Source organism: Phalacrocorax aristotelis, chromosome 9 (genome assembly GCF_949628215.1).
Source record: "Phalacrocorax aristotelis chromosome 9, bGulAri2.1, whole genome shotgun sequence".
In the NCBI taxonomy this organism is placed as follows: Eukaryota; Metazoa; Chordata; class Aves; order Suliformes; family Phalacrocoracidae; genus Phalacrocorax; species Phalacrocorax aristotelis.
Genome location: NC_134284.1, coordinates 33156862 through 33169159, shown reverse-complemented (window position 1 = coordinate 33169159; position 12298 = coordinate 33156862). Strand labels below are relative to the sequence as shown.

General features: G+C 44.0%; 1 protein-coding gene across 1 annotated transcript in view; it reads right to left on the bottom strand.

The window, feature by feature from the left end:
- Positions 1-12298, bottom strand: part of SLC35F4 (solute carrier family 35 member F4) — a 129892-nt gene that overhangs the window by 25026 nt on the left and 92568 nt on the right. The window lies entirely within an intron of this gene.

The following is a 12298-nucleotide window of genomic DNA, read 5'->3' as shown; positions in this document are numbered from 1 at the left end:
ACTTATTGAAGGCATCTGCGTAAGAGGTCAACACGAGCAGCACAAGAGAGTCCTCTTCTCAGAAAGTCAAGATGACAGGCCATCTTGGTAAGTATAAATGTGTGTTCATGGTCAGTTGAGATCACCCACAGCTTGTTTTGCAGCCGCTACTTCAACTGGTGACCATCTTGCCTAAACTTACATATACCCAGAGCAGCCACTGACCTTGCTATGACTTGGAAAGATTGAATTTGACAATCACACCTATTTCACATTGTAAAGAACACAAAAAGAGACACAAACTCATCTGTAAGGTGCCAAATGTGCAACAAATGTGGCAGATATCTCACAGGGCAACACTGTTCCTCGCAACAGGAGCCCTTCAAGTACACTCCAACTGGCAAATAACTCCATGCCAAGCAACAGCATACAAGTAGACTCCAAAGCAAGGTCTGTTCAAGATTCAAGAGACTGCATGAGTCAACACTCTTTTGCCAGATGAAGTTCAGAGGGTTCATATAAACTTCAATGAGCTTAAAGCTATCTTTGATTCACCAGGTCTAATTACAAAGATTGCAAAGGAAGACAGGTATAGAAAATGGTATTATACAGAAAAATCCTCTCTCAGCCTATTTAGAGCCTCCAAAGTCAGTTTTTACCGACCACGTAGACAAGCAACTGAACCAGTAGCTAACCCCCTAGAGGTGGATCTCTCAAAGATGTTCTTCCGTTTCTCCTCTGTCCAAGTATGAGGGAACTCTGACACAAGAGGGATGCCCAAGTCCAGGTCCCACCTTGCCACATAGCTCTACAGATTCAAACAGTGCAGTTTCAAGCCACAGTCTATGACAGTAGACCCACAAAAGTAAACTTTGAAGACTTAAGACCTATATGATGTCTAAGCACTGTTATCATCTCTTCATTTTTTTTGAAGAACATTACTCTCTACAGAGCTCTTTAGAGCTTACTGGATATTTTCAGACCTTTAAAAAAACGTTCATCTTCATATATTTTCTTTTTAATGGAGAAAATTCTCTAACAGCCACACAACTCCACCCATGACTTTGTTCTACTCGTTTTGTAACTCCAAGTCTTACTCCTCCCACTTGTAACAAACAAGGATAACATTACCTACTTTGTAAACATCTTGCAGGTCACCCTGAGGTTGAATAGTACATTAGAAATGGCAGCCCTGGGCTATTCACCCCACCAGAAGCAGCATAACACCTTTATTTGACAGCTGAAAGTTAGTTCCAGCCTCCATGAGATTGAGACAATCAGTACTTTTTGGGCTAAATATTCAAACAGGCACTTGAGAATTTTCAGGACCCCACTTGAAGAAGTTTTATTTTCAGAAAGTGTTTTCTGACTGCCTGTCCTCAGAGAATCAGCCACCAAGGTGCCTCGACCCAAATCACTACTCACTTTGATATGTATCATCTAAGGAGATTTCATTAAGTTGAAAGACACATGCTACATCTCAATTCAGATATAATTTAGAACAAGATCAAGATTCACATTACACTCAGCAGAAGTCTAGCAGATGATCTGCAACCAAAATTTCAAGGAAACCTATTTCTCCTCACATGCAAAAAGAACTCTGAGTTATTTATATCTGGTACAACAAAGCAGCATCAATCTTTTCCTGTACATTGAGAAACTCAGCAGTTGAGACCTAAACTGCAATTCAAGAGACTGCATTTAATTGAAAGTCACTGCTTGATTTATTGAATTCTTCTTCCCTTACGCTTGAAAGTAATCAGATAGCATGGCAATTTATCAATATTTCATTGTTACAGCTAGAAAGCCCGGGCCATCTAACACTACTGAATTTGAACATATTTTAAGGATATACTTGGACAGGGAAGGTGAACAGATACATGCTGGGCTAACTTAGCCAAACCTGGTATCAGCACCAAGGACAACAAATCACCGTTTACGCAGTACAGCAATGAAACCTCACACGTGTGCAGTTACCCCACATGAGAGGAACGGAAGGCAGAACTCATGTAACTCTGGTTCTTCGTCTCACACAGCAATTACCAGCTATCAAGCAGGAATCCACTAAGACCCTCCAAATTTAGGGGGATCAAGAGCAGCATTTTCCATTGAACTTCCCTATACCTTCATAAATCCCACTTGCTTATTGAGACCTCAGGTCTTAGGCAGCAAAATCATGCCCTTGCCAGAGAGGACAACAGCAGGGCGCTGCCACAACTTGCCACATGCAAATGGAGAAGCGATTATGTACTAAAGAGGTACCATAATACATCTCCAAAGGAGGATTGACACTGCTTGGGTTGGATTCATTTGGCTTATTTTAGATGTCAGCCTTAGGATGAGAAAAATAGTGCCCTGGAACTATCTGCATCTCCCTATGACCATACAGAGAATAACCGAATCATAGAATGGTTTGGGTTGGAAGGGACCTTTAAAGGCCATCTAGTCCAACCCCCTGCCATGAGCAGGGACATCTTCAACTAGATCAGGATGTTCAGAGCCCTGTCCAACCTGGCCCTGGACATCCATCCTGAGCAGAGATGTTTACACTGGGTGGGACTTTTTATCTGACTACTTTGCCTGACCTCCTTTTAACTGACTACTCAATGTAAGAGATTGCAACAGACATCTGTAACTCACTGTGTACAGAAGCCTCATCCAGTTTCTGTAGACTAGTAGTGTCAATGCGGAGCGTGAACACAGTTCATGGCTTTAGCAGAGAAGAATCACAGGCTGATAATTAATCTACATTTTGGGCATCATTTGATATTTTAAGGGAATGTTACACAAAGAGATTGGAAAAAAACTAACAAATAGGAAAAACCTTGCCAGACTGCCAGATCTTGCTGCTACAAGGGTTCCTTCATTACTTGGAGGTTATAATCAAGTGTCAAAGCAACACTCAGCCCAGGGATTGACAAAGGAGGGAAGGGAGAACTGGAAGGGACCACACATGATTGTATACAGCACATCTTAATGAGTCAAATCCATCTGGATGACTTTTCATTATCAGATAAAACCAAAACCCTGCTCTTTCCAATTTTTTAAGATTATTTTTAGTTTATTATTATTCCCGTTCAACAAATCTTTTTCCTTGCCCTGCAACTGCAGATGCTTTATAGCATAAGAAGTAAAGCAATTTCTCTGCACATGGAAACCAAAGGGACACCAGCAAGGGGAACCTCTGGCTTTCCACATGCTTCTAACAAAGTCTCTCCTTATCTTGCATTAATTATTACCTACTTATTCCAGTGTACTTCAATTTAGCAAGGTAATGATACTTGTGACTAACCTAAACCACATGATTAGTATCATTGAAGTCTGTGCCTTTTCATGTTCTTGTACACCATTCTCAGTCCCGGCTGCAGGAGGAGGTGACCACCATGCGCTGCTGCTGCTGCTGCCATGCCCATGCAAACCATGAGCCAGCAGCACGTGCCTTGTCCTGACAGCCATTTTCACCATCCATCTGTAAACTCTGTACAGCTCCCTTGCCCCTTGACCCTCTGAGAGATGCGACACGTGACTCATGGCTTTTTGTTTGTCTACAAATATGAATATGCAGCTCACACAGTGAGAAAAGATGTCCTCACCTTGGCTAGAAAAATCACTTTTTTATTTTGCAGGGGGCTTGGAGAGTAGGGATTGTGCTTTGAGGTTCAAAAACACTTCTTTTTTGGATTATCTTCATGTATAGGACATATTTAGCATGTGACAGCAGTGCTGTCCATCCTTATGCCATGTCATTTATGACAACTCTTCTGGTCTCAAAATTATTACTAAAACTGGATCAAATGGACTGCCAGTAAAATAATCAACACAACATAAAAATGCAACCCTAGAAGTAACTTTTATGGCCAGGTCATCCCAGAATTGATCCTTTCTTTTTTAACCAACTGCCTTGATGTAAATAAAGAACGTCTCAAACAGGTAACTGAATTCCCTTCTGAAATCCACCTGTGAATTCACAACACTGGATCACTGGCACAAAGTGTTGCCTTATTTAGAGACAGCAACATCTGGCTTGCTGATATGTGCCAAAATACTTACTCTTTTTCTGATTACACAATGAAACCAATGGTTAAATAGGTGATGTCAATAAGCTGGACAGTTTCTTTGTATTATGATCCCAAAGCCCTGCAGAGCAGTGGTCACCTGCGGCTACCACTGTAGTCAGGAGAGAGACCAGCTTTCCCAAAAAGTCAGTCAAGGCACCTACAATCTACCTTTTTACTTATTCAGTATTAAAATATGCTTATTTTACCATGTCCTCAAAATCTCAGCTCCTAATATGTCATTGTTTTTGCACTGACAAAATGATGTCTTCCTACCGCTGCTGCGGACACAATTGCTGGGTTTTGACAGATGGATGGAGGTAGAAGCCAGTCTGGTGTTATGTGGAAAGTACGTCAATTGAATGTTCCTGCTAAATTGGGCACCGGTGAAAGAATTGACAACATTTCCTTTACACTGCAACGTTACCTGTTAGAGCGAGCATCCGCGGTGATGACGGACCTGCTCACACATCACAAGCCTATTGTTTCCAGCAGCCTGTACACAAGCTCGCGGTGGTAACAGTTCATGACCGTGAGGGCTGGAGACTTTTGCAATGAAATTCTGGTCTTAATGCCACGCAGTAAGGAGATGTCGACGTGAATTTTGTGGTCAGGGAAATAACAGATGCACATGGCCCTACAGGAAAGGGGACTGAGTTGCACTGCTATTGGTAGAGGTGAAGAGAGCTTATTCTGTTTATTTTACAATAAAACCTCATTAGGTTGGATTAGCCATGACTTTAATTGGATCGTTTGCTACTGTTAGCACTCCAACACCACCAGGCCAACGGCAAGTTAGGTCCATAGGTAATTTTATTTCAGCCAAAGGGACTGTCTGTAAAATCAAACCCTGCCCTTCATTACACTGGCATAAACCGACAGCAACTCAGTACAATCAGCCAAAGCTGCCTGGGCGTACGCTGACGTACCTGAAGGTAATGGCTGACCTGGGAAGTTAAAATTGAAGGGCAAACTCTCCCCAACTTCTGATGAGTTCAGAACTAGCAGTTTGGCTCAGGACATGAAGCAGTGATTACATTTACTAAACCCAAGGAAACAAACAGGGAGGGTGTTTTTGCAGACAGAGTGCCACACAGGTTTGAGGAATAAGCAGCTCTTGTTCAGTGAAGGAAAACCATTTCACCATGTCTCGGATGTTTGAAGACAATGTTCTCCATTTAAACACATCCTTCCGAGACGCTGCAATGGTCTCTGTGTATCAGTTATGCACATATGTCTGTTCAGAGTAATGTCCTGTTCATTCGCTATTTGCTTGTTCTGGAAGTTTTTATGTTTGAAGGGGATGAGAAGGTTACAACAATTTCTTTTTTGTCCTACGGGAAAGAAAGATTTTCAGATTTTAATGAAAAACAAATGACTCAGTGATGGTGTACAGCATTTGCCTTGTACTATGATTAACTATTGTCAAGAGCAGAAAGCAAAAAAGCAGATATTTCTGTTGTAGTTTAATAGTGACAACCCATCAGCAATTTCTGCCAATTATCCCTTCAGTGTCTGTACACAGCCGTTCACTTCAAATCAGCAACTCCACTTACAATTAGAAACCTCAACAACTTCCACATGCCCTCCTATCCTTGCAATAAAGTGAACAAAGAGGCAGCAGATGGAGTAAATAACTTCAGTTTCACATCTTATAACTAACTTAGTGCCTGATCAAGGGATACATCACCCTACACCCTTGCACCTATTTACCCTTCCAGATGAGCAGTTCCAGCCTAATTGTCAGGTGAGGAAATCGTAAGTCAGACATAAAAAAATCCCCCCACCCTTTATACAGCAGTCCTGTCTTGTGCTTAGGTACCAAATCTCACCCACACGGCTTCCCACCTCCCACTCCTCTGACCACCAACGCACTGCGCTCCAGATCAGAACAGACACTGTGACGGCAGAGCTCGGTCCCTCCCTGTTACACCATCCACCATCCAACGACAGGCCAAGGGGCAATGGGCACAAGTTGGAACACAAGAATTTCCAGCTAAACATGAGAAAAAAATTCTCCTGTGCGGGTGCCAGAGCAGTGTCACAGGCTGCCCAGGGAGGCTGTGGGGTCCCTTCCCTGGAGACATTCAAACCCCACCTGGACGCGGTCCTGTGCCCCCTGCTCTGGGGGTGCCTGCTCACGCAGGGGGGTTGGACAAGATGATCTCCAGAGGTCTCTTCCAACCCCCACCATTCTGTGATTCTGTGATCTGGGGAAACACCACCCTCAGATCACACATGGGGAGAAGGAAAGCTCTGACCACAGTGACCGTTAAGTGCCTCAGAAATGGTCTCACTGCAGAGACAAGTGACAGAGATATCTGTCAGGGATGGTCAAGGTGTATCTGACTCTGCCTCAGAGGAGGGGTGACACAGGTAACTTCTTGAAGTCACCTTCCAGCCCTGCGTCTCCTTGGCTTTATGATGGTAACAGGTTGGGACCTAGTCCCAAGGTGGCAGCTGCTCCTGATTTAAGACCCAGACTGCTGAACAGTAAGGCTGTGGACCTTGATTTCACTTACAACTAAGATCTGGAAAAGAAGCATAACAGTCTAAACCAATATATAAACAGCAAGAAAACCTTTCAATAACTGGATAGACTGAGGATGCGCCATTAAATCAGAAAGAAAAGGTGTGCCCAACTCGGGCAACTGCAATACCATAAGTCAGTTTTGAGCAAAAGAAATGTAAAGAGCTAATGAGGAGGCGGTGAGTGCATCTGCATCTACAGCTATGAGATCTGGCAACTTAAGGAATTCAGAATTAAATTTAAAAAACCGGAATGGGGCAGGACCATCTGTGCATGACCCACGTCAGTTGTGAAAACCCGGGATTCCACTTGGTGCTGGCACCTGCAGCATGTATTTGCTCCCAGCTTCTTTGGTTGCCACACAGAAGATGGTTTTGGACTGCACTGCCAACATGGCAGCTACATCATGCTACTGCCCCAGTGCCTGATATGATCTGCTAGATGAAATCTGCAGTCAGAGCATCAGCGACACCTGCTCACATAAACTTCAAGGTCTGTGAAAGTGCCCAGCAAGACAAGGTGTAGCATTTGCACGCACCGGCTGTGCTTGGAATGGAAAGATGGCGAGATCTGTACACAAAAGACATGCAAATGCACCATGTTACGGTTAGAAGTAGTAGCAGTAATAATGCTGAGATTTAACACACATATATTGAAGAGGCAATACAGCCAGGTCATATGGGTGGAGATATATATATGATTAATCACCTTTTGCAAAAAAGGAAAGTGGGAAATACTAAATAAGTTGCACAAAGGCATCTACTCATGCAATGTTTGATTCTCACCTCTCCAAATCCTCACAGCTGGCTGCTGATCACTGAGACAGGGGTTCCCATATTAATTGCTATATGCTTGATGCCTGGCTTCTGCATGCAAACCTGATACACACTTGCAAATCTGTAAATCCATCTTTCTGCACATCAGCTACACATTCTTCTTATGAAGGACCTGCTCTGAGATGGATGCTTTCTGGGCAAACCAGGGAATATGATGTGCATGGTCTGCATCCAATGCTGTGTCCTAAAATCTCCAGCTGGGCACTGCAGCACAAAATGAATCCAGGCTGCAACATCCGTTATGTTGAACGGCTGCAACCATTACAAAATGGCAAAAAAAAAAAAAAAGACCTTTGCAGGAAGCATATAAAGGCTTTGCTGGCTGTAAGCAACCTGCAGACTGCCTTTTCAGGAGCCCTGATGCACGACCGTAATGGCCAGGAATCTCTGGAGGACTTCTCAACTTTTTCCTTACTGAAGCAAATGGCTCCTCTTTGTATTGCTCTGGATCCAGACCCTTCCGCAAAACTCATAAAGACAATTATTAAAACCCCCAAATCTTTCTTCAAATCTTTGTTCCACTTGTTCATCCATCTACACTTTACTGAAAGTATAGTTAAAAGCAAGGAAATACTTTTTCCTGGCTTTTTTTTTTTCTCCTTACTCACTTTAAGCCAAGACAACTTTTTCCCCCCATTCTCATTTCAGCATTACTCAAACAAATTTATCACTGCCTCTGTTTAAGCATTGACAAGGAATTCCATTGATTTGACACCAAAAATAATACACCAGCACCAGATTCAATACAGATCTTGGAAAAAAGTTCATTTGAGAACATCTGTAATGAAACTGGCAGCTGGAGTATGTGTTTTGAAACATACTGCCTACATATATTTTAAAGTTACTGGGTGTGACATGACATATTTGGAGTTTGAAGGAATGTAGAAGTGCTGCAAATGAAGAATGATTTTTGCATGTTGAAATCAAAACTTCTACGCCTTCTACACAAAATGATCTACACCGATCTACAAAAAAATTATTTAAAACATCCATTTGGAGTGGAATATTTCTGACTGAATTCTGCTGTCAGAAAACGTTGCTGGCATCTCCATCCACCTTGAAAAACAAACGCCGTATCAAAATCTCACACTTGGCTGTGACAACACTGACCTCCAGTAAAGGTATGAGCATCTCCTCCTTCAGCACAGACTTCTCCCGTGCAAAGAGCAGCTATTTATTGCTCCTTCCTTACCTGTCTGGACTCTGACTCCAGAATGAAGCCTGGGAAGGGCAGGACCAGACACACAAATATGCTCCCTCCACTACCTACGCAACTCGCAAAGAAGTCGCGTGAAAGATTGTAAGACTCCTCCACACCATGAACGTCTCGGAGGGCAAATTTCTGGGTAAGTGCTGCTGGGGGCACCAAGCCAAGGTGCCCCGGTGCTGCAGAGGAAGAAGAGGGCAGTGTAGAGGCATGCAGAAGTATGTCTGCACCCCAGTATCCAGCCAAGCTAAGCCCATGCCAGCAAACAGCTCCAGATCACAGGGACTGATCCAATCCCTGATGCAGTTCCTGGGAAGACCAACTGATTTTAGTGAGCTTTGGCTCAGCCTACAAGGAGGACGACCCACCCCGGACTGCTCTGTGAGGAGGAGGGAGCTGGACCATCAGATATTTTTATTCAGGTGAAACCACACATACCTGTCTGAGGGAACAGCCCCCAAGGACTTACAAGCTTTTGTCCCCTTATTGCAGCTCTGGAGCAAGGACTTTATTTTAAGCTTTTGCTTACACAAACAGTCCATATGAGACCACCTCAATAACAACTTCTGAATGAGTCCCTTGAACGCACATTTAAAGGGATATCCATCGCTGCAACAGACGTCCGGGACTTCCTTTTCCCCAGATATGCTTGACCCGTCACCAGCTCAAGCCAATTGCAAGATTCACTGGCCTGGGATCAGACCAGCTCTTCAACACTTCAGCACTGACTGGTAATCACAAATCATTTGATTCAAAGCCACACACCATCCCATTAAAGAAAACCTGTTACCTCTGTTACAAAATTTGTAATAAATTATACCAGATGTGCCTCCAATAGTTTCACAATTTATACACTTTACTCCAAAATAAAAGGTTATGAATCTCTATAAAACAATCTTTTGAAAATTAATCTTGTCACTGCTAAAATTCAGTGACATTTCCAAAAAGAAACAGACATTCCGAGTTAAACTCTCATTTTTACTTTCACTGCAGTAAATCAAGAGTAGCTTCAATGAAAGCCATGAGGCTGCTTTGACATAAAGTTGTTGTGAAAGGAGTTTAGACCCAGGACACTCCAGAAATCACTTATATGCATCTCATTATTAAATAATTATGATATAGCTTCTACTTTCAAGAAACACTGCAATAAATCCAGGCTGGTTCACGGATCTCCTAAGATCTGAGTGTAAAAGCAGTCAGCACACTGACACACAACATCAAATTGCTTGTATTTATCTCCTACACAAACTATTGCCTCTCCTGTTTGATGGGTGCCCCCAGAGAGTGATTCATTCTCGCTCCCTTAGATACCAATCTTAGGAGATGAATCACCTCTCAGAGGTGTCCAGCTCTCCTGCTGACTCCAGGCAGCTCAGACAACTTTCTTCGTACTTACCAGGGCTTACATTTTGATGCATCTGGATGAGTCCAAACCTGACCATCCCAGGCTCAGCCCATGGCAGCACTGTGGTACACGCAATAAACACATGCTGTAATCTCCTTGCTTGACTTAGAGCCTAATTAAGCATATTTGAGGAAGGGTGTGTTAAAACAACATTTTACAGGTAAGCAGCTGGGGCAGAAGTATTTATCACTGTATTGCTGCATTTTGTAACCCCAGGAGACACTTCTGACTGTTTTCTTCACTGTCCTTGGAGCAACAGCTCTGACAGGTCTCCCCCCGCCCTTCCACGATGGCACATTTGGGACAAGGCTCCTCCACGCAGTCTCCATACAACCCACCTCACGTACATACCGTCCTCTCGCTGTAGCTGATGCCATGCTGGGGAGCGAGGCCTGGCCAGACTGAGATGAAGACACGTTCTCAAAAGTATTTGGTGGCCGTGGTCTCAGCCTGATACACACCCCACATCCTCTAGAACTACTTAGCCCTCATACCAACCCTTCTCGGCAGCTGTCTCTGCTCTGTTTCTTCCCACACGAGCAGTGTTTTCTGAGCTGGGTGCCTCTTTACTACCGAAGGAGCCTTTTTACCTGGATTTCACTCCACTATCCAGGAGTCAGCAGTCTCTGTGGTTCTACCAGAAGATATCTAGGAAGCCACAAACCTCAACTGTTTTTAAAACGGCCAATATAGAGTGCACTGCTTCCCTGCTCTCCTCCCAGCATACAGGCCCAGAGCCCAGGTTGCTGCAGCATCTCTTCCACGTGCCCTCCCCAGGCATGGGAAGGAACTGGGGACAGGCACAGTGGTCTTGGGAAGCCGGCTGCCCTACCCCATTAGGATTCTTTGGGAATCCCTGCTAAAATCTTTGCTGATCTGTAAAACTGGCTGCCAACACTCACATTTAATGTATGGGTCCAATATTAGTTCAGCTCGGCCAGCTTCATTCCTAGCAAGAACCTTTCCATTTTCAGCCTGTCGGATCTGACAGGTGCTGTCAGGTCGTCACTTCCAGTCTATTGCCCTTTCTTCCTACGACGACTGGATTTTCCCTCTCTGAGGAAACGGGCAGTGCAATATTTGACACTGTTGCAGCCCAGCATGGGGAGAAGGTTAAGACCGGACTGAACAGAGGCGCCTACAGCAGTTGGACTGGTTAAGTTGGCGGCAACCACAGCTTGTGAGTTGTCTTCAACCCTATCGGGTAGGGACAGTCTTTAATCCTCTGCATTCACTGCCTGGCGTGACATAAGCCCAGTCGGTGCTAGGAGCTCTCAGGGAGTAAAAAGCAGCAAATCACCCCGTTAACCAGCACAGCAAGCCAGCTCACCCAGCCGTAACGCTGCTCCTTTAAAAGTAGGTGAGCGTACAAATTACAATTTCACACGTCCTAAAACCTGGCGTGGTGCAACAGCAATGGCCCAACATCAGCAGCCAGGTCTATGAGCGCCTTCAGCAAAGCCAGCAGAATTCTCAGTATCACATGTATACTCCTAAGAAAAATGACACAAACTATTGCCTGCTTTATCAAAACCCAGCCCTGTTTGTAATTTAAGCCAGTGCAACCCAGGTGGATTGAAGAACTGGAAGTCACGCTCTGCTGGCAAGCACTGGACCGTGACTCTTGCTTTGTTTTTATCCTGGATGTAGCGCTGAATTTAACTCACAAAAAGGAATCACATTTTCATTGCTGGCCGGCATAACAAAGCTCAAACCAGAGACAGCAGACACCTTGCAATTTTACAGCTTGAGTGCTCTTAACAACGTACCACACCTGGTGGGAAAAGAGTTCATTTCTGGCAGAACAAGCAACTTCAGAAAGCACCACTCAGCTCTTCAAAACATCTGACACCGAATATAATAAACTTGCAACACTGCAGTTAAAGCCCAGGATTTCTACAGACGCTTAAAATAAAAGCTTGAACTTAAACATCAGGAATATTTTTAGAAAGCTTGCCTTTCGACCTTTGATTTATACAGCACGTATACCCGCTGTATTTTTTCTACCTGCCGAGCTTTCTGTCTGCATCACAGCTATCAGCGCAGTCATATCTCATGCTGGACAACACCACCACATTTCCAGTTGACACAAAAGTGTGATGTGAAGTTGGTTTGCACTCTGCAAGGAACGAGGCTGTTATGTCTGATCGAGAGCACACAACAGATTTCACGATTTCTATCTTGTGGTTTTTGTATTAAGGAATTACTTCAGAGCTGACACTTCTGAAAATAAGGTGGGGGGGGAAGTAGTCTAAGCTATCTCTAGCTGAGGGACAGCAAGCAGAA